Source organism: Triticum aestivum, chromosome 3B (assembly GCF_018294505.1).
Source record: "Triticum aestivum cultivar Chinese Spring chromosome 3B, IWGSC CS RefSeq v2.1, whole genome shotgun sequence".
Classification (NCBI taxonomy): domain Eukaryota; kingdom Viridiplantae; phylum Streptophyta; class Magnoliopsida; order Poales; family Poaceae; genus Triticum; species Triticum aestivum.
This window is the reverse complement of record NC_057801.1, coordinates 165624106-165646807: the sequence shown is the minus strand read 5'-3', so window position 1 is coordinate 165646807 and position 22702 is coordinate 165624106.

The following is a 22702-nucleotide window of genomic DNA, read 5'->3' as shown; positions in this document are numbered from 1 at the left end:
TAGACAAAACATAGTGTCCCTAGTATGCCTCTACTAGACTAGCTCGTCAATCAAAGATGGTTATGTTTCCTAACCATAGACATGTGTTGTCATTTGAGTGAACGGTATCACATCATTAGGAGAATGATGTGATGGACAAGTCCCATCCATTAGCTTAGCATTGTGGTCCTTACAGTTTCATTGCTACTGCTTTCTTCATGACTTATACATGTTCCTCAGACTATGAGATTATGCAACTCCCGAATACTGGAGGAACACCTTGTGTGCTATCAAACGCCACAACGTAACTGGGTGATTATAAAGATGCTCTACAGGTGTCTCCAAAGGTGTTTGTTGGGTTGGCATAGATCGAGATTAGGATTTGTCACTCTGTGTATCGTAGAGGTATCTCTTGGCCCTCTCGGTAATGCTCATCACTATAAGCCTTGCAAGCAATGTGAATAATGAGTTATTTGCAGGAAGAAGCATTTTGAAACGAGTAAAGAGACTTGCCGGTAACGAGATTGAACTAGGTATGATGATACCGACGATCGAATCTCGGGCAAGTAACATACCGATGACAAAGGGAACAACGTATGTTGTTATGCGGTTTGACCGATAAAGATCTTCATAGAATGTGTAGGAGCCAATATGAGCATCCAGGTTCCGCTATTGGTTATTAATTAGAGATGTGTCTCGATCATGTCTACATAGTTCTCTAACCCGTAGGGTCCGCCCGCTTAACGTCCAATGACGATTTGTATTATGAGTTATGTGTTTTTGATGACCGAAGTTTGTTCGGAGTCCCGGATGAGATCATGGACATGACAAGGAGTCTCGAAAGGGTCGAGACATAAATATTGATATATTGGAAGGCTATGTTCGGACACCGGAAAGGTTTTAGAAGAGTTCGGACATTTTTCGAGGAACCGAGGGGTTACCGGAACCCCCCGGGGAAGTTATGGGCCTAGATGGGCCATAAGGGAGTAGGAGAGGGAAGGACACAAGGTGGCGTGCGCCCATCCCCATGACAGTCCGAATTGGACTAGGGAGAGGGGGTGCGGCCCCCTCTTTCCTTCCCCTCTCCCTCTCGTCCCTCCTTCCCCCTCTTGGAATAGGAAAAGGGGGGCGAATCCTACTAGGTTTGGAGTCCTAGTAGGAATCCCCCCTTGGCGCGCCTCCCCCTCCGCCGTCCTCCTCCTCCTCCTCCCTCCTTTATATACGGGGGCAAGGGGGCACCCCAAAGCACAACAGACAATCTCTTAGCCGTGTGCGGTGCCCCCCTCCATAGTTTAACACCTCGGTCATATCATCGTAGTGCTTAGGCGAAGCCCTGCGCCGGTAACATCATCAACAGCATCGCCATGCTGCTGTGCTAACGGAACTCTTCCTCGTCCTCAACTGGATCAAGAGCTCGAGGGACGTCATCATTCTGAACGTGTGCTGAACATGAAGGTGCCGTACGTTCGGTACTTGGATTGGTTGGATCGTGAAGATGTTCGACTACATCAACAGTGTTACTAAACACTTCCGCGTTTGATCTATGAGGGTACGTGGACACACTCTCCCGTCTCGTTGGTCTATGAGTAGATGTTTTATGCACGAGTAGAACACAAAGAGTTGTGGGCGATAATAGGCATACTGCTTACCACCAACGTCTCACTTTGATTCAGCGTTATTGTTGGATGAAGCGGCCCGGACCGACATTACATGACCGCGTTCATGAGACTGGTTCTACCGACGTGCTTTTGCACATAGGTGGCCGGCGGGTCTCTGTTTCTCCAACTGTAGTTGAATCGAGTTTGACTACGGCCAGTGCTTGTTGAAGGTTAAAACAACACACTTGACAAAAAATCATTGTGGTTTTGATGCATAGGTAAGAACGGTTCTTGCTAGAAGCCCGTAGCAGCGACGTAAAACTTGCAACAACAAAGTAGAGGACGTCTAACTTGTTTTACAGGGCTTGTTGTGATGTGATATGGTCAAGACAGGGCGTGATATAAATTGTTGTGTGAGATGATCATGTTTTGTAACAAAGTTATCGGCAACTGGTAGGAGCAATATGGTTGTCGCTTTATTGTATGAAATGCAACCGCCATGTAATTTGCTTTACTTTTTTACTAAGCGGTAGCGATAGTCGTAGTAGCAATAGTTGGCGAGACGACAATGATGCTACGATGGATATCAAGGTGTCAAGCCGGTGACGATGGAGATCATGACGATGCTTCGGTGGTGGAGATCATGAGCATAAGATGATGATGGCCATATCATGTCACATATTTTGATTGCTTGTGATGTTTATCTTTTATGCATCTTATTTTGCTTAGTACGGCGGTAGCATTATAAGATGATCCCTTACTAAATTTCAAGGTATAAGTGTTCTCCCTGGGTATACACCGTTGCTACAGTTCGTCGTGCCGATACACCACATGATGATCGTGTTGTGATAGGCTCTACGTTCACATACAACGGGTGCAAGCTAGTTTTGCACATGCAGAATACTCGGGTTAAACTTGACGAGCCTAGCATATGCAGATATGGCCTCGGAACACGGAGATTGAAAGGTCGAACGTGAATCATATAGTAGATATGATCAACATAGTGATGTTCACCATTGAAAACTTCTGCATCTCACGTGGTGATCGGACATGGTTTAGTTGATATGGATCATGTGATCATTTAGATGACTAGAGGGATGTCTATCTAAGTCGGAGTTCTTTAGTAATATGATTAACTGAACTTTAATTTATCATGAACTTAGTCGTGGTAGTATTTGCAAATTATGTTGTAGATCAATAGCTCGCGTTGTAGCTTACCTATGTTTTTTGATATGCTCCTAGAGAAAACTAAAGTTGAAAGATGATAGTAGCAATGATGTGGACTGGGTCCGTGATCTGAGGTTTATCCTCATTGCTGCACAGAAGAATTATGTCCTTGATGCACCGCTAGGTGGAAGACCTATTGCAGGAGCATATGCAGATGTTATGAATGTTTGGCTAGCTCAATATGATGACTACTTGATAGTTTGTGCACCATGCTTTACGGCTTAGAACCGGGACTTCAAAAATATTTTGAACACCACGGAGCATATGAGATGTTCCAATAGCTGAAATTGGTCATCGAAACCACAATAATTCCATCACAACTAGACGTAGGATTTTACCAAGGGGCCGAACTAGTATAAAACTCTCATGTCTCTTGTCCCAATTAACCCCTTCAAGCTTCCTGGTTGCGATGGCTCCACGATGAAGTCCGTTCATTAGGACATCTGACCTGACAATTCCACGATAGTTGGCGCCCACCGTGGGGCCAGCACATGGTGGATTCGAGTTCTTGAAGGGCAGCTTCGAAGGGCTCAATGGATATGCCGTGGGCCGGATGACCAAGAGTCATCGCGGAAAGCTCTACATCGACGATGTAGTCTGGGGCCCTGACACCGGCTCGATTGAGTACGGGTACAGGGTCCCCTTTGGCGGAATCCACCTCTTCATCGGCAAGATTGGCGAGCCGGGCCCTGAGCCGTACATCTGCACCGACCTCGTCAAGACGGCTCAGCGTGCAAGAGCCGCCCGGGCTCCTCCGGCTATGAATCGTGCCTTCGTGGGATGCGTCCACGGAGGACCTTCTGAAGGATCTGCCTCTGGTGGTGAGACGGCCGTCTACTCTGACGGTGAGTCGTCCACAAGTGAGAAGGATTCGTTGTATCAACTGCAGGACGGCGGGCTTGGGGGCTGTTCCGATGGCAGCAGTATTCCGGACTGCCTTGAGCCGCCGAGTAGGGTTGGGATCTTCATGGCCAGCACACAACCTATCCAAGATTCCATAGCTGCAGCAGCAATAACCTCCAGGACAGCAGCAACCTGGGCAGGAGGCCCTATGCGCTCGCCGGCTCAGGTCTTGATGGATCTCGCAGACAAGCTGACCACCTTGTTAACCACCATGATTAAGCCGATGGATTAGGCTCGTCATGATGTAGAGGTGGCGCAGTTAAAATTGGATATGGCACATGCTAAAGAAGACCTAGCAGCAGAAGATGTCAGGATCACCGCAGAGAGGGCGGCTTTGGATCTCCAGGCTCAGCAGATCCAGGCACATACCTTCCGGCTCACGTAGGACAAGAACGCGACTAACAAGGTCATGAGGAGGAGGCATTAGAAGACTCAGTCTAGACTCCCCCCGGTTTATGATCCTCGAAATCTTTTTCACATGCCGGCAGGGCCTAGTAACCCGTCGTGGCTTTCTCCGCGTACAGGCAACCTGCCGTGGCTCTCTCCACGCGCAGAAGCGAACCATGTTGCGACACCCGGAAACGGCGCGCCGGTTCAACCGTAGGTGATGGGACCCCCTCGCGTAAACATGGCACCGCCTCAGTATGTATCCACACCCCCGGGTCACTATTCTAACCCGTTGGAGAACATGATAGCGGCAGCTGCACGATTGGCGTCTCCCAATGGATGGTGACTCTCCGGCAGCGGTTGAAACCCGCCGGGTCAGGGAACTTCTTCAGACAGCTTTGGCACAGCAGGAGGCGTACTCATACAGTCGGGACAAGATCCACTCGACCCCTCGTCCAAGCCGAAGCCCGAGTTATAGCAGGCACATGGATCCGGCGGCCGTTTCAAGAACGTCAGATGCCATGACCAACCACGTGGGCTTAACCCGGCGCATCACGAGGCTGTCAACTTGGTGGATCAAGACAGAATACGACAAGATGTCGAGCGGGCGGCTCAGCAGGCGGCTCAACAGGCAGCTGAGCAGGCGGCTCAGCTAATAGCTTACCAGCCATATCCGGTTTATTCGACGACTTCTCTTGAGGCAGGTATAGCCTCCAGGACCGGAGGAGTCCCCTGTCTGGTGTCGGCTCTACGTAACGAGCGTCTGCCCAAGGATTTTAAGGGACCTAGGAAGGTGCCAAATTACACGGCCGACTTACAGCCTGGGGCGTGGATTGAGAGTTATGAGATGGCTATGGAGTTGTTGGAGGTTAAAGATGCTGCAATGGTTAAATACTTCACCATGATGTTGGATGGAACTGCCCGCACCTAGTTGAAAGGCCCACCACCTAACTCAATCAACTCTTGGGCGGAGTTAAAGGCCCGGTTCATCCTGAAGTTCAAAGACACGTGCAAGCAGCCCATGTCAATCGTGGATCTGACGAATTACAAGCAAGAGGAGGGCGAGTCTACAACCCATTGGGTGCGCCGAGTTAAAGCCATAATACATTCGTCTGATAAGATGGATGCTGACTCTGTAGTCTTAATGTTGGAGAAAAATTGTCGTTTCTTGCCTCTGAAACATAAGCTGGGCCGGCTCAAACGCGAGTGTAACGATATGGGCATGCTGATGGCGGCTCTAGTTAAGTACGCTGATTCTGATAGTACAAAGGATCCCGAGTCTGATTATGACAAGGCAGGGAAGGGAAGGAAGAACGGCAATGGCAAGGGCCCTCAGCACAACCCGGCAAATCAAGGAGGTAATAAACGTAAGGCTGACGGCAACTTGGATTTCGTGGCTAACACTAGCGCGCAGGGTAATAACCAGCAGCGCAAAGGGAGGCCACCTCCCCGATCTGGCGGGTCAGGCCCCACACTTGAGCAATTGTTGAATGAGCCCTGTCCGAGACACGACACTCAGCAGAAGCCGGCTACCCACTTGTGGAAGGACTGTATGATCATGAAGGCATTTAAAAATTCCAACATGTTTGATGGTAACAATGGGCAGTGCGGCGGCTCAGGTGGCGGCGGGTTTCATGGCCCGGGCAGCGGGTCAAATCCCAATTTCCAAGGTTCCCAGGGCAACCAAGGTGGATATAACCAACAGTCTGGCCAGGGCGGTTAGCAACAGCAGCAAGGTGGATACCAGAGCCATCCAAAGCAGCTGAACGGTGGGCAGTATCATGTGTTCACCACCAATTTATGTAAACGAGACCAGAAGCTTCATAAAAGGGCTGTGAATACACTTGAGCCAGCAATTCCTCGATATTTAAGGTGGTCTGAGCAGCCTATCGTATGGAGCAGAGAGGATCACCCTCCCCGGGTTGACAATCCGGGTCACTTAGCCCTAGTGGTGGCCCCTCAAGTGGGTGGATACAAATTCACTAAGATACTCATGGATGGAGGCAGCAACATCAATATCCTCTACTATGAGACCTTCCGTCGCATGCGGTTAACTGATAAGAATCTTAAGCAGTCCAACACTGTCTTCCATGGAGTTGTGCCCGGTAAGTCGGCGTATCCAGTCGGTAAGATCAAATTGGAGGTAGCCTTTGGGGATGAATATGACTCCAAAGCTGAGAAATTGACGTTTGAAGTTGTCAAGATCAAAAGCCTGTATCATGCTCTGTTCGGGAGGCCGGCTTACGCCAAATTCATGGCCCGGTCGTGTTATGTGTACTTGCAGCTCAAGATGCCGGGTCATAAGGGAACCATTACGGTTCACGGAAGCCGGAAGGTGGCCCTGGAATGTGAAGAAGGTTACGCGGCTTATGCTAAGACGGTCTATGCGACGGAAGAGTTAAAATTCTACAAGGACAATGTCGACCCAGCAGACATGACATCTTTAAAGAAGCCAACCATAGAGCATGAGCCGATCATGAAGTTTAAGTCGGCAGATGATACTAAGCTTGTTGATTTTGTGCCTGGTGACTCTTCTAAGCAGTTCAGTATCAGTGCTAATTTGGATCCCAAATAGGAAAGCGCGCTCATCGAGTTCATCCATGAGATCCGGGACATCTTTGCATGGAAACCTTCTGACATGCTGGGTGTACTGAGAGAACTCGCTGAGCACACTCTTAACATTGATCCAACGTTTAAGCCGGTCAAGCAGTTTCTCCGGCAGTTTAATGAAGAGAGGCGGAAGGCCATTGGTGAAGAAGTAGCCCGGCTCTTGGCAGCAGGGTTTATCATCAAAGTCTTTCACCCGGAGTGGTTGGCTAACCCAGTGCTCGTGCTTAAGAAAAACGTCAGTTGGCGTATGTGTGTGGATTACATGGACTTAAACAAAGCTTGTCCAGCTGATCCGTTTGCTCTCCCTCGCATTTATCAAATCATTGATGCTACGGCGGGTTGTGAGCGTTTGAGCTTTTTGGATGCTTATTCTGGTTATCATCAGATCAAGATGGCGGTTAAAGACCAAGAGAAGATGACATTCATTACTCCGTTTGGAGCCTTCTGCTATGTTTCAATGCCTTTTGGGCTTAAGAGTGCCCAGGCGACTTACCAGCGATCTGTACAGAATTGTCTTCATAATCAAATTGGACGCAATGTTCATGCTTATGTGGATGACATAGTGGTTAAATCCAGAGAGAAGGAGACCTTGATTGACGATCTCAAGGAAACCTTTGACAATCTTCAGGTTTACAAGATGATGCTTAACCCGGCCAAGTGTGTTTTTGGTGTGCCTGCAGGCAAGCTTTTGGGTTTTCCGGTTTCTAACAGGGGCATCGAGGCTAACCCAGAGAAGATTAAAGCCATCACTTCTCTGGCCAAACCAGCATGTATCAATGATGTTCAACGTTTGGCAGGTCGTATCGCTGCCCTAATCCGGTTCATAAGCCGGTTAGGAGAGAAGGCCCTACCGCTATATCAAATGATGAAGAAGACAGATAGCTTTATCTGGAGCGACACTGCGAATGCTGCTTTTGAAGATCTGAAGAGGCAGTTAGCTGAGCCGCCGATTCTTGCTGCTCCCATTGACAAGGAGCCCTTATTATTATATGTAGCTGCTAACACACGTGCGGTCAGCGTGGCCATTGTGGTGGAGCGCAAGGAGGCTGACAAGGAACATCCGGTTCAATGGTCGGTTTACTATATCAGCGAGGTTCTAATCGAGTCTAAGCAGCGTTATCCGCATTGGTAGAAGCTCGTCTATGGGGTGTTCATGGCAAGCCAGAAGCTTAAGCAATACTTCCTGGGCCACCCCATCACTGTGGTTAGTTCGCCCCTTTAGGGGATATCATTCAAAACAGAGAGGCCACAGGGCGAGTCGCCAAATGGGCCATTGAGCTTGGGCCTCATGGCTTAAAATATGTGCCATGCACAACTATCAAGTCCCAACTGCTGGTTGATTTCATCAACGATTGGACAGAGCTGCAGATGCCTGAAGACAAGCCGAACAGCACATATTGGACAATTCATTTTGACGGGTCCATGCAATTGGAAGGCTCGGGAGCTGGAGTTGTATTGACTTCCCCTCGAGGTGATAAATTTCGCTATGTGCTCCGGTTGATGTTTCCCTGTACTAACAACGCAGCTGAGTATGAAGCATTACTCCATGGTCTCCGGATGGCTAAGGAGATGGACCTAAGCCGGTACAGTGTTTCGGCGACTCAGATCTAGTGGCTCAGCAGGTATCAGGCAAGTGGGATTCTAAGGATCCCCTCATGGCGTCTTATCACCGTGAAGTCGATGCAATTGCGGGACACTTCAAGGGTTATCAGGTGGAGCACATTGACCAAAGAAAGAACGAGGCGGCTGATGCCTTAAGCCGGTTGGGTTCTCAGCGTAAACCGGTGCCGCCTAACACCTTTTTGGATGTTTTGCATAACCCTTCTATCAAGTTACCTACAGAGGAGGATTTGGCGATTCCTGACCCGAAAGCACAGTTGGTGGCGGCTCTTCATGTCATTCCAGATTGGACGGTGCCAAACCTAGCTTATATGACCCAGGGCGAGTTACCTGAGGATGAAACATTGGCCAGGCAGATAACCCGGCGGTCTAAATCCATGACAATTGTCAATGGCGAGTTGCATCATTGCAGTGTTACAGGGGCATTTCAGCGTTGCATCTCCCCTGAAGAAGGCCAAGAAATTCTACGTGGGATCCATGAAGGGGATTGTGGTCATCACGCCGGGTCAAAATCTCTTGTGGCCAAGGCCTTTCGTCATGGGTTTTATTGGCTGACGGCTCATGCAGATGCGGAGGATCTGGCCAGTAAATGTGACGGTTGTCAGAAGTTCTCAAGACGGGCTCATGTGTCGGCTCAAGAATTGAGGATGATTCCAATTTCTTGGCCGTTTGCAGTCTGGGGGCTTGATATGGTTGGGCCTTTCAAAAGGTACAAAGATAAAAAGACCCACCTCTTGGTGGCGGTTGATAAGTTCACAAAGTGGGTTGAGGCAGAGCCTGTCAGTAAGTGTGATGCAGCCACGGCAGTTCAATTTATGAAGAAGGTGATATTTCGCTTTGGCTTTCCACACAGCATCGTAACAGACAATGGCACTAATCTGTCTAAAGGCGCCATGGAGGAATTCTGTCAACGTGAGCATATCCAGCTTGATGTTTCATCAGTGGCTCACCCTCAGTCCAATGGTCAAGCCGAGAGAGCCAATTAGGAGATCTTGAAAGGCATCAAACCCTGGCTTTTGGTCCCACTGCAGCGGACGCCGGGGTGTTGGGTTGAGGAGTTACCCTCCATGTTATGGAGCATCAACACTACTCCTAATAGATCTACGGGTTATACACCTTTCTTCATGGTCTATGGAGCCAAGGCGGTTTACCCTTCTGATATCCGTCATGACTTGCCTCGAGTGGCGGCTTATGTTGAAGCAGACAATGAACATGTGCGTCAGAATGATCTCGACCTATTAGATGAGTAGAGAGACTTGGCAGCAGCTCACTCGGCGATTTACTAGCAAGACTTGCGCCGATATCACAGCCGTCATGTTAAGTCCAGAACCTTTCAGGAATGAGATTTGGTGCTCCGGCTCATCCAAGATCAAACTGATGCACACAAATTATCACCGCCTTGGGAGGGACCCTTTGTGGTTAGCAAGAACTTGAATAACGGGTCATATTACCTTATCGATGTTCGAGAGCACAAAGACTCACATAAGTTGGAGGAGGAGACCCGGAGGCCGTGGAATATTGCTCATCTTCGGCCCTACTACACTTGAGCCATAGGCTCCCCTGATATACATATTTTTGACCAATGTATATATTATTATAAATAATAAAGCAGGACCTCTGTCCTTATTTCCCTAACATGAAGGTAAATTTATCATTGTCATTGTCATTATTTCTTTCATATGATCACTTGGGGGCTGATCATGTTTGATCCGGCTTAACCCGTTTGATCTGGCTTATGATCGTATTCGAATCTAGCCGTTAACAATTATGATCACTAGGGAGCTTCCTGTTCAGACATAGGTCGTATTTGAACCAAAGAGAACATAGCTGTCAGTACCCTTTTGATTGGCACACTGCCGAGCTCACTTGGGGGCTTCTTGATCGTATTCGAATCATAGCTTAACCCCTTTGGGAACCGACTTTGATCGTATTCGAATCAGAGTCGTTAAAAAAATATCAAGGTCATTAGGGGGCTTCCTATTCAAACATAGGTCGTATTCGAACCAAAGAGAACACAGCTGTCGGTACCCTCTTGATCGGCGCAAAGCCAAAGCCATTGGGGGCTACATGACCGTATTCGAATCCTAGCTTAAACCCCTTTGGAACGGTTCATTGATCGTATTTGAATCAGTAGCCTTGACATTTTTTACTTCTCTCTTGATTTAAGTTGCTTTGGAAACCACCTTGTTTGACTTGAGATTTTTTCTGAGGTTTACAACTTTTAAGTATGCTTACTGTAACCCGGCTCAGTATTAACTGACGAGTTATTGATCCATCAACATCATTTTACCTCTGAAAATTTTGAATATCCAAAGGTTGGGTTATTACCCTTACTGACCGGGTCATATAAACCGGTGGTGTAAATTCGAGAAGTATTAAGCATAAGGTCATAGTTGTTGTTTTTGGTAATAAGCTAATCTATGATTATTTTTAAAACCTTTTGACCCACCTGGATAGCTGATGTCAAGGGATTTTTTGCACTCTGTTGAAGGACAACTTTTGAAACCTGATCAAACATATGGTCAGCAGATGATAAGTAACACAGATAGATATAGCACGGCGGCTTAATAACGATAAGCGTCAAAACATGCACGATGGCACTACCACGACAAAGTTATCTCTATCCTATTACAGGACTCATCGAGTCCAAATATTTCATATTGTTTTTTACACCCCAGGTATGAGCCGCCATGACAGGTTCACCTTCAGGATTGCCCGAAAGCGTCCGGGTTAGCCCTCTCCGCGTCTGCGCCCTGCTCCTTTTCCTGGAAGGTTGATGATGACCAGTCAATGTTGTTCAAGGCTTCAAATTCGGCTTCATCGTCAACAAGACCGGCCGGGTCAACTTCAGGAGCAAAGGTATGCTTACGAGGTGGAGGAATCAGACTGGCCACGTCATATTGAGGCATTGGAATTCTTCGATTTTCTTCATCTGGTACTTGGTAAGATCTACTTCACTTGCTATCAGAGTCGCCACGGGGTGTATCTCTTTGACACAGGCGAGAAAATCTGTGTCTTCAAACGGCGTGCCGTCTTCCTTCAGGCTTGGATAACCAATGGCAATGTCCGCCGGGTCTAGTTCTGGTAGCCAGGCTTTAGCCCGGCTTAGAGCATTTATCGCTCCGGCTCTTGCAGCTGACCGTCTCAGTTCATTGATCCATTGCGGAAGAACTGAAAGCTTCTTCAAGACGTGTGCTAGGAGGGTTGGCACTTCATTGGACAAAGCCACCGAAGCAAGGGTACATTGAGACCCGATGTACAATTACTCCACCAAGGTGTAAAGTGCCTTCACCTTAGTCATCATGTTTTGGTTCAAGTTTGAACTCCTGGGGTCTGTATAAGCATAATCAGGAAAGTTAATTCCAGGTGTATGATCTATTGCACGGCTTAGATAGTTACACAATGGTAAGGCGACTTACCAAAGATGGCTGAGACCATTTGAGAAATATGGCACTTTAAACCGGATAATTCACCAGTGATGTCTTCCAGAGCCGCCTCTGCTTTCTCGGCTCGGCTTATCAGAGCGGTCTTTTTCCTTTCAACTTCAAATTCTTTCTTTAGTTTTTCTTGTTCGGAAATACTAAATTCGAACTTGGTGTTGGCCTTTTCAAGTTCCATCTCTTGGACATTAAGTTGGCTCTTCAGATTAGTCACCTCAGACTCAAGTTGGCTTGTGGCGGCCGATACAAGTGCAAAGTTCAAGTCAACCAAATTGTTTATGCAATATTACAAGTCCCAAGCATTTTGCAAGCAACAATACTTGGCACTTGGGGGCTAATGTCCCAAAGAGTTTTCTATGGCGGTTCATCAGATGGTGATTTATAAGAGTAAGTCCCAAACATTTTGCAAGCAATAATATTTGGCACTTGAGGGCTAATGCATACTGCGTTTCACAGAACCATAAGAATTTTTCTATATCAAGAACCGGCTCAACCATATGGGTTAAGCCGCCCCTAGGGGACTACATGGTAAGCCGAATTTTTTTCTTTTCATTATGTTGCTAAGTGTGTTTCTAAGTCTACAACATAAGCATCATAAGCAGCAGACTTAGGGGGCTAATATACTAAAGGATAATGAACAAGAGAGGACGAGTTATACCTCGAATTTGTGGTGCATCTGCTTCACCATGTCAATCTCGAGGTTCCGGCTGCTATGCACTTGGCTCATATAGCTAGAGAAGATATCTCCAATGCTCATATGAGCGTAATTAGTGACATCCATCTTGACCCGGCGCTGGTCCAGAAGTTCTTCCTTGGCGGAGCATTTGGCCATTACAGTTGGCCTTCCCGGCTCAACATAGCCGGTTTTGGTAATTTCCACATCCTCACTGGAAGGATCATTTGTCCGGACTGGGCTGGGAGCCTCCGGATTCTCTGATTCATCAACAGCTTGATCAGTGGGCAGGTCGGTGGCTGGAGGAGTTAAGTCTTGAGCTGGTTCAGACGGCGGCTCATGAGTGGTTGATTCTGGCACGACTGTCTCAAGACCCGGCTCAGTTACAACTCTGTCTTCAGCTGGTTTATTCTTCCTAACCCTCTTGCTGGGCTTAGCTTGACCGCTGTGTTAAAATAAAAGGATTAATACAGAAGCAAGAAGATTTAAATAAATGCAAGATGAGTGGGTTAATATACCTTGGAGCAGTCTTGAAGGCTAGCAGATTGGATTGCAATGACTCGCCGGAGGAAGGGGAAGTATCCTGATAATCCGAGTCAGAGGGATTGAGTGGTTGACGAAAGAGACCCGCCAAGGGGTAAAACTTATTTAAAATAGGGGTAACCTCATTTCGGCGTTTCCTTCGAGTATTTGGTAAGGCGGAGGATAGCTCCACGTCTTTGCTGGTCCGGGTCTGCCTCCGGCTCTCATGAATTTGTTGCTTCAAAAGAAGTTGAGGATCGTGATGAGCTAGAGGATGAGAAAATCTTACTTTCCGGGTCACCGTGCGGAGTTTCTGTCTTGACAAAGGCTCAGAGTTGGAGGAAAGGATAGTTACCTCGTCAGCCTTGCTCCGACTTGTCCCAGTGTCCTCCTGCTGATGATCAGTGTCAATAAGATGATTAAAAAACAAGCCAAGAGAGTCAAGGGCTACCTCCGACTCAGAAGAGCATAATAGCCGAAGCAGTTCAGAAGCGGAGGCTTTCTTGCCCCTCTTTCTTACAGCTTCTTTCCTGGCGGCTTTCTTTTCCTTCCTTGCTCTCTTGGCAGCTTCATGATCATATGTAACTTTCCAAAATTTATCACCCACCTGCAAGGATTAAGCATATTTCTGAGCATGAGAGAAGCATTAAGAAAATAAGATAAATATTTCATATGGACGGTTTACCTTTGGAGCCGGGTTATCTTTGCAGAAAGGGGCTAGACCCACTCTGCCACAATCCGCCAGATTCTCGTTGAGGAGAGATTTGGTAATGTCGTCAACAACATGAGCAGGTAAGTTGTCAGGGCTATGGCGCAGGGGATCATTCTTGGCGCCGGTATATTCGCACATTAAGACGGGGCGGCGGCTCAATGGAATAACCCGCCAGGCAAGCCATACACGAACCAGGTCGATACCATTCAACCCGTTCCGCAGCAGATCCTTGATCTTGTCCAGAGTAGGAGCAAGGGATTTGCGCTCTGCGGTGGTAATCTTATCGGGTAGAGGATGATTGGTGTCAAGACAAAGGGCACGAAAGCCGGGCAGAGGGTTCTCGTCAACCGGAGAGGTGTCCTTGTAGTAGAACCATGTCATGTTCCAGTCTTTGGGATGGCTTGGCGGGTTAGCATACGGAAAAATCACATCTCTGCGGCGCTGGATTGAAACTCCACCAAATTCCAAGCTCTGGCCGCTGGCGCATTCCGTCTGGCGGTTCAAGTAGAACAGTTCTCTGAAAAGCAGTAAATTAGGCTCTTCACCAAGATAAACTTCGCTGGATACTTGGAAGTTGCAGATATTAGACACGGAATTGGGTCCAATGTCTTGTGGGTGAAGATCAAAAAACTTCAGCACATCTTTGAAGAACTTTGAACCAGTAGGAGTAAAACCCCGGTTCATATGATCTGTGAAAACAATGACCTCCCCTTCTTTGGGTTGAGGAACTTCTTCGTCTGGGTTAGGAGCACGATAATGCATGACTTCTTTCTTTGGCAGATAGCCGGTTGTCACAAAGTCATTTAAGGTTTTGTCAGTGATAACGGATTTCACCCAGTTACAAGAGGTAGGTGCCTTGGGCGCCATCCTGTTTGAAAGCCTAAGACAAAATAATAAGGGCCGGTTCAAATTTAAGCCGGACATGATAACAGTCTTACTGTGAGTAGCAAAATGGCGACTTATGAAGGGGCCTAATGGTATAAGGATAATTATGTCCTGGTTACTTAAGCCGCCATAGGTTTTATAAGCCGTAAGCATGTTTCTATCAACAGAGGTGGTCCAGATGATTAATTGGGTATTACTTCCTTATAAGCCGGCGATCAGAGTCGCCATGACTGGATAAATCTAACAGAGTATGGATTTTACCTAAGTGTTGTACAAACAAGTTTCACAGTTTGCAGCAGTTATTTTGGATCAAATAAAGGTTCAGGAAAAAAAATTACTAGACCTAACAACAGGGCGCAGAGAAGTTCATATGCTATGATGAGGTTTTCTTACAAGGAAAGGAGCTCTATTGATAATCAAAATGGATGCGGAACACTAACCGCATTAGATCTATGGGGTTCTTTGGATCAGGCAAAGCCATGGCAAGGAAAAAACACAAGAACTCCGATGAACTACACCCGTACAGAGGAACATGACTAGCCCTAGTGCAGATCTATGGCGCGGAAAGGGGAAGCACTTACTGCAGAGGATCTATGGAGGAGGAGCACTGCCGTTCTCTGGTCAAGGTCAGGGTGATGCAGCGGCCAAGCTCGACGAGGACGAAGGGCGCAGTGGCGACGGCGGCGGAGCTCCAGTGGCAGATGGGGCGAGAGGAAGACGATGCGAATGGAGAAGAAGTGGAGACCTAGTCGGGTCTATTTATAAGGAAAAACCTGCTGAATGGGCGCGAAAAACAAGGAGGCCGAAAAAACCATAGTTATCCAACTACAAAGGCGCCTCGGTTTTCGGATGGTCATTAAGACAAAGATCTGTTGAGATGCATTGGACAATATGCATTTATGACAGGTGACGTCATGGCGGGTTACCCTAAATTCGAAGGATGACGTCATGGTGGGTTACAGAAATTTCATAAGCAAGGAGCAGACGATTTTTTCTCAAGTGTCAAAGATTGACATGAACCAGTTCAAATCAATCTGGGGCCTAATGTTGGGGATATAACTATTAGGTATGACCCGCCAGGAGGGGCCGGGTTATACCTATAAGCATTCTTGAAGCCCAGCGCTCAAGGTTGAAGACGGCGGCTTAGTAAGGGCCCAAGGCCCAGAGGCGACTTAAGGCCCATAGTGGTAAACCGTCGTATAAGTGTGACTTGTATTGTAAGACAAGGAAGATTAAGAGACCAAGCCGGATATTGATTATAAGCTGGTCGGGACTCTGTAGAGGCGCTAGGCATCGACCTCTGTATATAAAGGGACGACCCGGCGGCGGTTTAGGGCAAGTAACAATGACTCGAGACTCAGGCAAAGCGTATTTGCTCCCTGGTCATCGAAACCCCAATAATTCCATCACAACTAGACATAGGCTTTTACCTTCATCGTAAGGGGCCGAACTAGTATAAAACTCTCCTGTCTCTTGTCCCGATTAACCCCTTCAAGCTTCCTGGTTGTGATGGCTCCATGACGAAGTCCGTTCCTTAGGACATCTAACGTGAAAATTCCACGACAAGACCTCTGACAAGTACTTTGCCTAAAAGATGGAGGAGAATTGCTCAGCTAGTGAGCATGTGCTCAGAATGTCTGGGTACTACAATCGCTTGAATCAAGTGGGAGTCAATCTTCCAGATAAGATAGTGATTGACAGAGTTCTCTAGTCACCATCACCAAGTTACTGGAACTTCGTGATGGATACTATAGTACGCAAGGGATGACGAAAACAATTCCCAAGCTCTTCGTGATGCTGAAATCAAGGAAGGTAGAAATCAAGAAAGAGCTTCAAGTGTTGATGATTGACAAGACCACTAGTTTCAAGAAAAGGGAAAAGGGGAAGAAAGGGAACTTCAAGTAGAATGGCAAGCAAGTTGTCACTCCCGAGAAGAAGCCCAAAGCTGGGCCCAAGCCTGAAACTGAGTACTTCTACTACAAAGGAAATGGTCACTAGAAGCAGAACTGCCCCAAACATTTGGCAGATAAGAAGGATGGCAAAGTGAACATAGGTATATTTGATATACATGTTATTGATGTATACCTTACTAGTGTTCATAGTAGCTGTCGGTGTCAAAACCGGCGGATCTCGGGTAGGGGGTCCCGAAATGTGCGTCTAAGGCTAATGGTAACAGGAGGCGGGGGACACAATGTTTACCCAGGTTCGGCCCCTCTCGATGGAGGTAATACCCTACTTCCTGCTTGATTGATCTTGATGATATGAGTATTACAAGAGTTGATCTACCACGAGATCATAGAGGCTAAACCCTAGAAGCTAGCCTATGATTATGATTGATGTTGTCCTACGGACTAAACCCTCCGGTTTATATAGACACCGGATGGGGCTAGGGTTACATAGAGTCGGTTACAGAGAAGGGAATCTTCATATCTGAATCGCCAAACTTGCCTTCCACGCAAAGGAGAGCCCCATCCGGGCATGGGACGAAGTCTTCTATCTTGTATCTTCATAGTCCAACAGTCCAGCATACGCATATAGTCCGGCTGTCCGAGGACCCCTTAATCCAGGACACCCTCAGTAGCCCCTGAACCTGGCTTCAATGACGATGGGTCCGGCGCGCAGATTGTCTTCGGCATTGCAAGGCGGGTTCCTTCTCCGAACACTTCAAAGTAGATCTTGAACACAAGAATCATGTCCGGCTCTGCAAAAAAAATCCCACATACCACCGTAGAGAGTATAATATTCCACGAGTCCAATCTGCTGACAATTTTTTGTAGCGTGACATCACGCCACTGCCCATTCATTATTCGAACCGTTTCTTAGCCTGTTGTTCCGTACTTCGAGGTGCGGTTTCATTGGCACGTCTTGTCAAAGCAGAGATCGTGTCCCCTTATCACGGGATTCTCATCAATACGGGCATGGGTAACTCAACCGCGCCATCTACACGGTGCTTGGAGAATAAGTGAGTTTTGAGGCAAGTGGGGAGGCACATGATTTTACTGCCTTTATAAAGGGATAAGGATTCCCCTCTTTCACCCACGCCTTCTCCTTCCTCTGCTCATTCATTCTCGAGCTCCAGCACCCAAGCACCCACTTCTATTACCCCGAAAAGCACTCCAACCATGTCCGGATCTGGAGCGCAAGGCAAGTGGATGGCCTCCTCTGTCAAGGAGAAGGATATCAAGAAACTCCGGGAGGCCGGATACCTGGCCAAGAAGATCGCGTACCGTCTCCCGGCGGCGGGACAGATCGTCCCTACTCCGGGACCCCACGAGAGGGTTGTATTCCTCCCTCACTTCGTCTGCGGGTTGGGGCTTCCCCTCCACCCATTTGTTCGTGGCCTTATGTATTATTACGGGATTGATTTCCATGACCTATCCCCCAATTCCTTCCTCAACATCTCGACATTCATCATCGTGTGCGAGGCCTTCCTCCGCATCCTTCCACACTTCAGACTGTGGCTTAAGATTTTCAACGCGAAGCCCAAGGTGGTGGGCGGTGAACAGACCGAGTGCAGAGGCGCCATGGTGAGCAAGCTGCCCAACGTCACGTGGCCGTCAGGTACATTCAACGAATCCGTCAAAGGTTGGCAACAACAGTGGTTCTATGTCACCGAGCCAGGCGACGCCAAATGGGCCGCAGCCCCCGAATTCCGATCTAGAGCCCCACTGCGGCTCACGTCCTAGCCTAACAAGGGCCTGGAGTGGTCTCCGTCAGACGAGCTAATGACGCTCCAAGCGCGTATCAAGAGCATGGAAGAGAAGAATATCAAACTTGTCGATGTGGTCCAGGTGATGCTAGTTCGTCGGATCCTTCCATGCCAACGCCGGACTTGCAATCTATGGGTGTTTGATCCGGCTAAGCACCAAACCTTGCTGAAGTTCTTCAGCACGACGCACGAAGACATCTAGAGGGTGCTATTCAAGTCCGGCAAGTTGTGGCCGGACACTACCGATGACCGCGGGCACAAATTGTCCCGCCCCGCAAGTTCGGTAAGTCTTTATATGTTTCCAAGGTGCATACTTTATTTATATACTCCGGGGAAAACACCTAATATTTCCCGAACGATTCTCCCAGGGCTGGATGAAGAAGGCAGAGCAGATCTACTGTCCGGCTCCGCTGCCTGAAGAACAAGCCGGCCCACTTCTGATGAAGATGCTGGTCCCCGGCGCCTTACACGACGCCGAAGAAGAAGGCCAAGAAGGAGGCCCAGGAGACCAGGGGCGGACTCCGTCGCAAAGGTACTTCGGACGTGGTGTCCAAAGACACCGAGGCCCACTCCTCCGCCGAACAAGACGAGGGAGAGGAGGAGGAATAAGAGGAAAGCCAGCCCCCCTGCGAGGGCGAGAAAGAAGAGGACGGCCTCCACAAGTTTGGAGGCCAAAACGTCTAAGAAGGGAAAGTTCTCCTTCCGGACGAATACACCCCAGCCACCGACAGCAGCCCGGAGTGGGAACTCAGGGTCAAGCCCCTGGCCGAATCGTGAGTACAAAGAAACCCGGACACATTCATATATCCAGTCTCACTTTCGCATAGTATTAATGCATTGAGTCACGCATTCTGCAGTTCGGCCGGGTTCAACACCGAACAGTCTTCATCAGAAGATTCACTGGACCCGGATGCGATGGACAGCGAGACCCTCCCGACGGCCTCCTCCCCCAAAAGCGTGGATAGCACCGAGGTGTCATCCCAAAGGGGCCCAGGCCAGGGCGGAGCTCAAGATACCGTCAAGGCGGCGCCTGAGGCTTAAACCTCGGCAGCTGGACACATGGGGGAGCAGACCCCCATGGATGCTGATGGCGGGGGCTATCCTGAATTCGGCCCCCAGCCAGAGACAGTTCCAGGAACCAATACGGCTCCGGAATCACGCCAGCAACCTCCTTCAACAGAAGGCGGTGCGCCTATTCCACCGGTGACCTCAATCCACCCCGAGGTACCGGATACTTTATTGGTGGCGCTGCAAGGTGCTTCCATCATTGAAGAGCACCGTACCCTTATGGGTGCGGTGATTGAGAAGATCCAGTCTGCCAAAAGCGGGCTGATCGAAGCCTGCACCAGCTTTCTAACACGCTTTGAGGTAAGTGATGTAGTTTAAAAGAATGTCACAATATAGATAGTAGCACCTGATACACTGTTCGGTGTTAGAAAAGAAAACCGGACAGAGGATCAAATATATTTCACAGGAGACTAACTAGGAAACACTTCTGTGAATGAGCAGGCGTCATTATTGTTTGCTACCTCTCATACTGCGGAGGTCTCCGGACTGAAGCAGAGTCTGGAGCGGGCCGAGAAGGAGCTCGGCCAAGTAAAAGGACAATTGGATTATAACCAAGGTATGGGATAACTTTATTTGTATTAAAATATAAATGAATAATTTATTTTGACTAAAAATGTCATGATATGTATTAGGAGCGGCGACCGAAGTCGAGGTTCTTAAGAAGGCGATGGCCGAGGCCGAGAAGAAGGCGACCAAAGAACAGGCCGCTCGTGAAAATCATGAGGTCCGGGTCATTGAAATTCAACAAGAGCTCCAAGAAGCCATAAAAAAGTGCGAGACCTTGGAATGGAGTATAGAGGATAAAGACGCCGAACTCACTGAGGCTCACCAATCCGCACACGATGCCCGGGCCGAAGCCCAAGGCGCCTTCCAGGAAATCCAGGAGTCCAGAAAGATCGCGGCGGGTAAGGCCTTGAGTATGCAGAGTAAATATGTGAAGGAAAGATTTCATTTACTGACCCGGATTCAGAGTTCTCCAGGGGTGTTTGCGGATCTGCCGTGCAGTGTGTCTCACGCCACACAATTCTACCGAGCCAAAGAGGGGAGCTTTTCAGAGAAGCTCTTCTGGTCACAATATGTTGCGCCAGAATATCCAGTACTCTTGACCGATCAACTGAAGCAGCTGGTTCAGCTGCATAGGGCGGCCGAACTAGCCGTGAAGGATTTGATTATCTGGCTATGGCGTGCCAAAGCGATTCCCAGCAGCTTCTTCAGACTCGTGAAGCGGCTGGTGAGTGCCTGCCCTCGGCTTGACGCCATCAAGCGGTCGGCTGCATCGAAGGTGCTCGAATGGCCTTTGCCCGTGTCAAGGTGCACTAGGTGAAGATGGATGCCGTGAAGCTGGTGACCGAAGGACCGCCCGAAGGGAAAGAGCACCGCAAGCCTGTAACGCCCAGATAATCATGCTACAGTAATCTCACGTTAATGGTGCCACGTCACCTCTATCACTGAAGTTAATCTTGGGTTAATTCAAAACCGTTTCAAAATTCAAATTCAAATTAATGTCAACAAATAAAGTTTTCAAAAGTTGAAACAAAAATGTTCGAACAGTGCCAAATATGGCATAGGCAATTATGGTGTAGAAGACACGGTTTCATAAAATACCTAAATGCCTTAAAATAAATAAAACAGCAAGGGAAAAGGAAATAAATGAAAGAAAATACAAATCAAAAAAAAGAAAAGGGAGAAGCCCCCCCCTAGACCAGACGGCCCAGCTTGCAGCCAGGCCGGCCCACCTGGCCCATCCGGCCGAACCGGCCTGCCTCCCCCTGCCGCCTCCCTCCCCTGTTCCCCCGACCCGGGTTGGAACAGGGGCGCGTCCCCGTCGCACCGTCCCCGCCAAGGGGATAAGGACGCCGACGCCGCGCCCCCTCGGGCTTCCCTCCCCACTCGCCCCCACTCTCGCGTTGGCTCCTGCGCCTCTCCCTCTCCCCTCCAGATCCATCTCCCCCTCGTTCCCCACCGCAACCGAGCGCCGCCATGGCCTCGCCGCCGTGAATCGCGCGGCCACAGTCATCGCCTCGCCGTGCCTGCGTGTCCGTCATCACCGCCGTCGTCCGCTGCTTCGATTGGAGCATCCCGTTGGAGACCGGAGCCACCGCAACACCCCGATGCCGCTATCTTCCTCCCCTGCTCCGACTCCGGCCGTTCTTCACCGACTCCGACCACGCCCCTACTGCTACTAAACCACCACGGGCCATCTTGCGTGCCGCACGGTGAGCTCCTCCGCCTCCTACTCCTCCTCGTTAATCCCCTCGCGCATCGTAGCTACCTCAACGCCGTTGCCGTGAGCCCATCGCCGCGGATCGCCTCGCCAACGTGGCCACGCTCTCCGTCGTGCTCGCCTGAGCACGGCATCGTGCTCCTGATGCTCACAGGAGCCCAACGCGCACGCGCACACTCCCTCTCGTGCCTCCTAGCGTGTTTCCTGTCGGGGACCCGACCGCGTCGCCGCCCGCGCTCGTCGCCGGCAGCCGTCCGGTGACCCTTTGGTCACGGGCTCGTGCCGTTATGCTCGCGCACACGCGAAGGCTTCGCCCCGCCCTTCTGGTTGCCCAATAGCACGCCGCATCGCCCGTCCCCCTCACAGCCGAACTCCGGCGTCCGCCTCTCCGTTCGCCGGCGATAGCTCCGGTGACCTCGGGACGAACCACCACCACCACTAGATGCGCCTCTTCGCGCTTGTTTGAACGAGCCTAGGCGCACGCGGATCCGTGCCCTGTGCGCAAATTCCGGCGAACTCCGGTGGGTCGGCGCCGTGCTTTTTGTCGCCGGTGGCGAGAGCCTGCCCTGCTGACCTGGCACCTCGGGTCCCACCACCTGGGCCACCGACTGGTGGGCCCAGGTCCCCCTGTTGACCAGTTGACTGAGTCAACTGCTGACTGGGCCGCCTCTGTCTCACTGACCTATAGGCCCCACCTTAATAAACAAATAAAATTAAATAGATAATTTGCTAATTAATTAAATTAATTAATTAAACACTAACCTCTCACTGACTACCGGGCCCCACCTGCTAATTAACCCATTTAGTTAGGTTAAACCCCCCTGTTAGTGTCCTAGCAATGACATGTGGGTCCCAGTGGACCCACCTGTCTGGTTTGACTGGTCAACCGACCAGTTGACCTGCTGACATCACTCTGATGTCATGCCTGCGTCATCATGTAATGTTCTGGATAATGTTCGAATTAAATAACTAATTAAAATCAGAAAATGATTTGAATCTTTAGAAAATCATATCTTTTAATCCGTAACTCGGATGAAAATGCTTTCTACATGAAAGTTGCTTAGAACAAGGAGACGAATCCGGATACGCAGCCCCTTCGTCTGCCACACATCCCTAACCTATAGGACTCGCAACTTTCCCCCTCC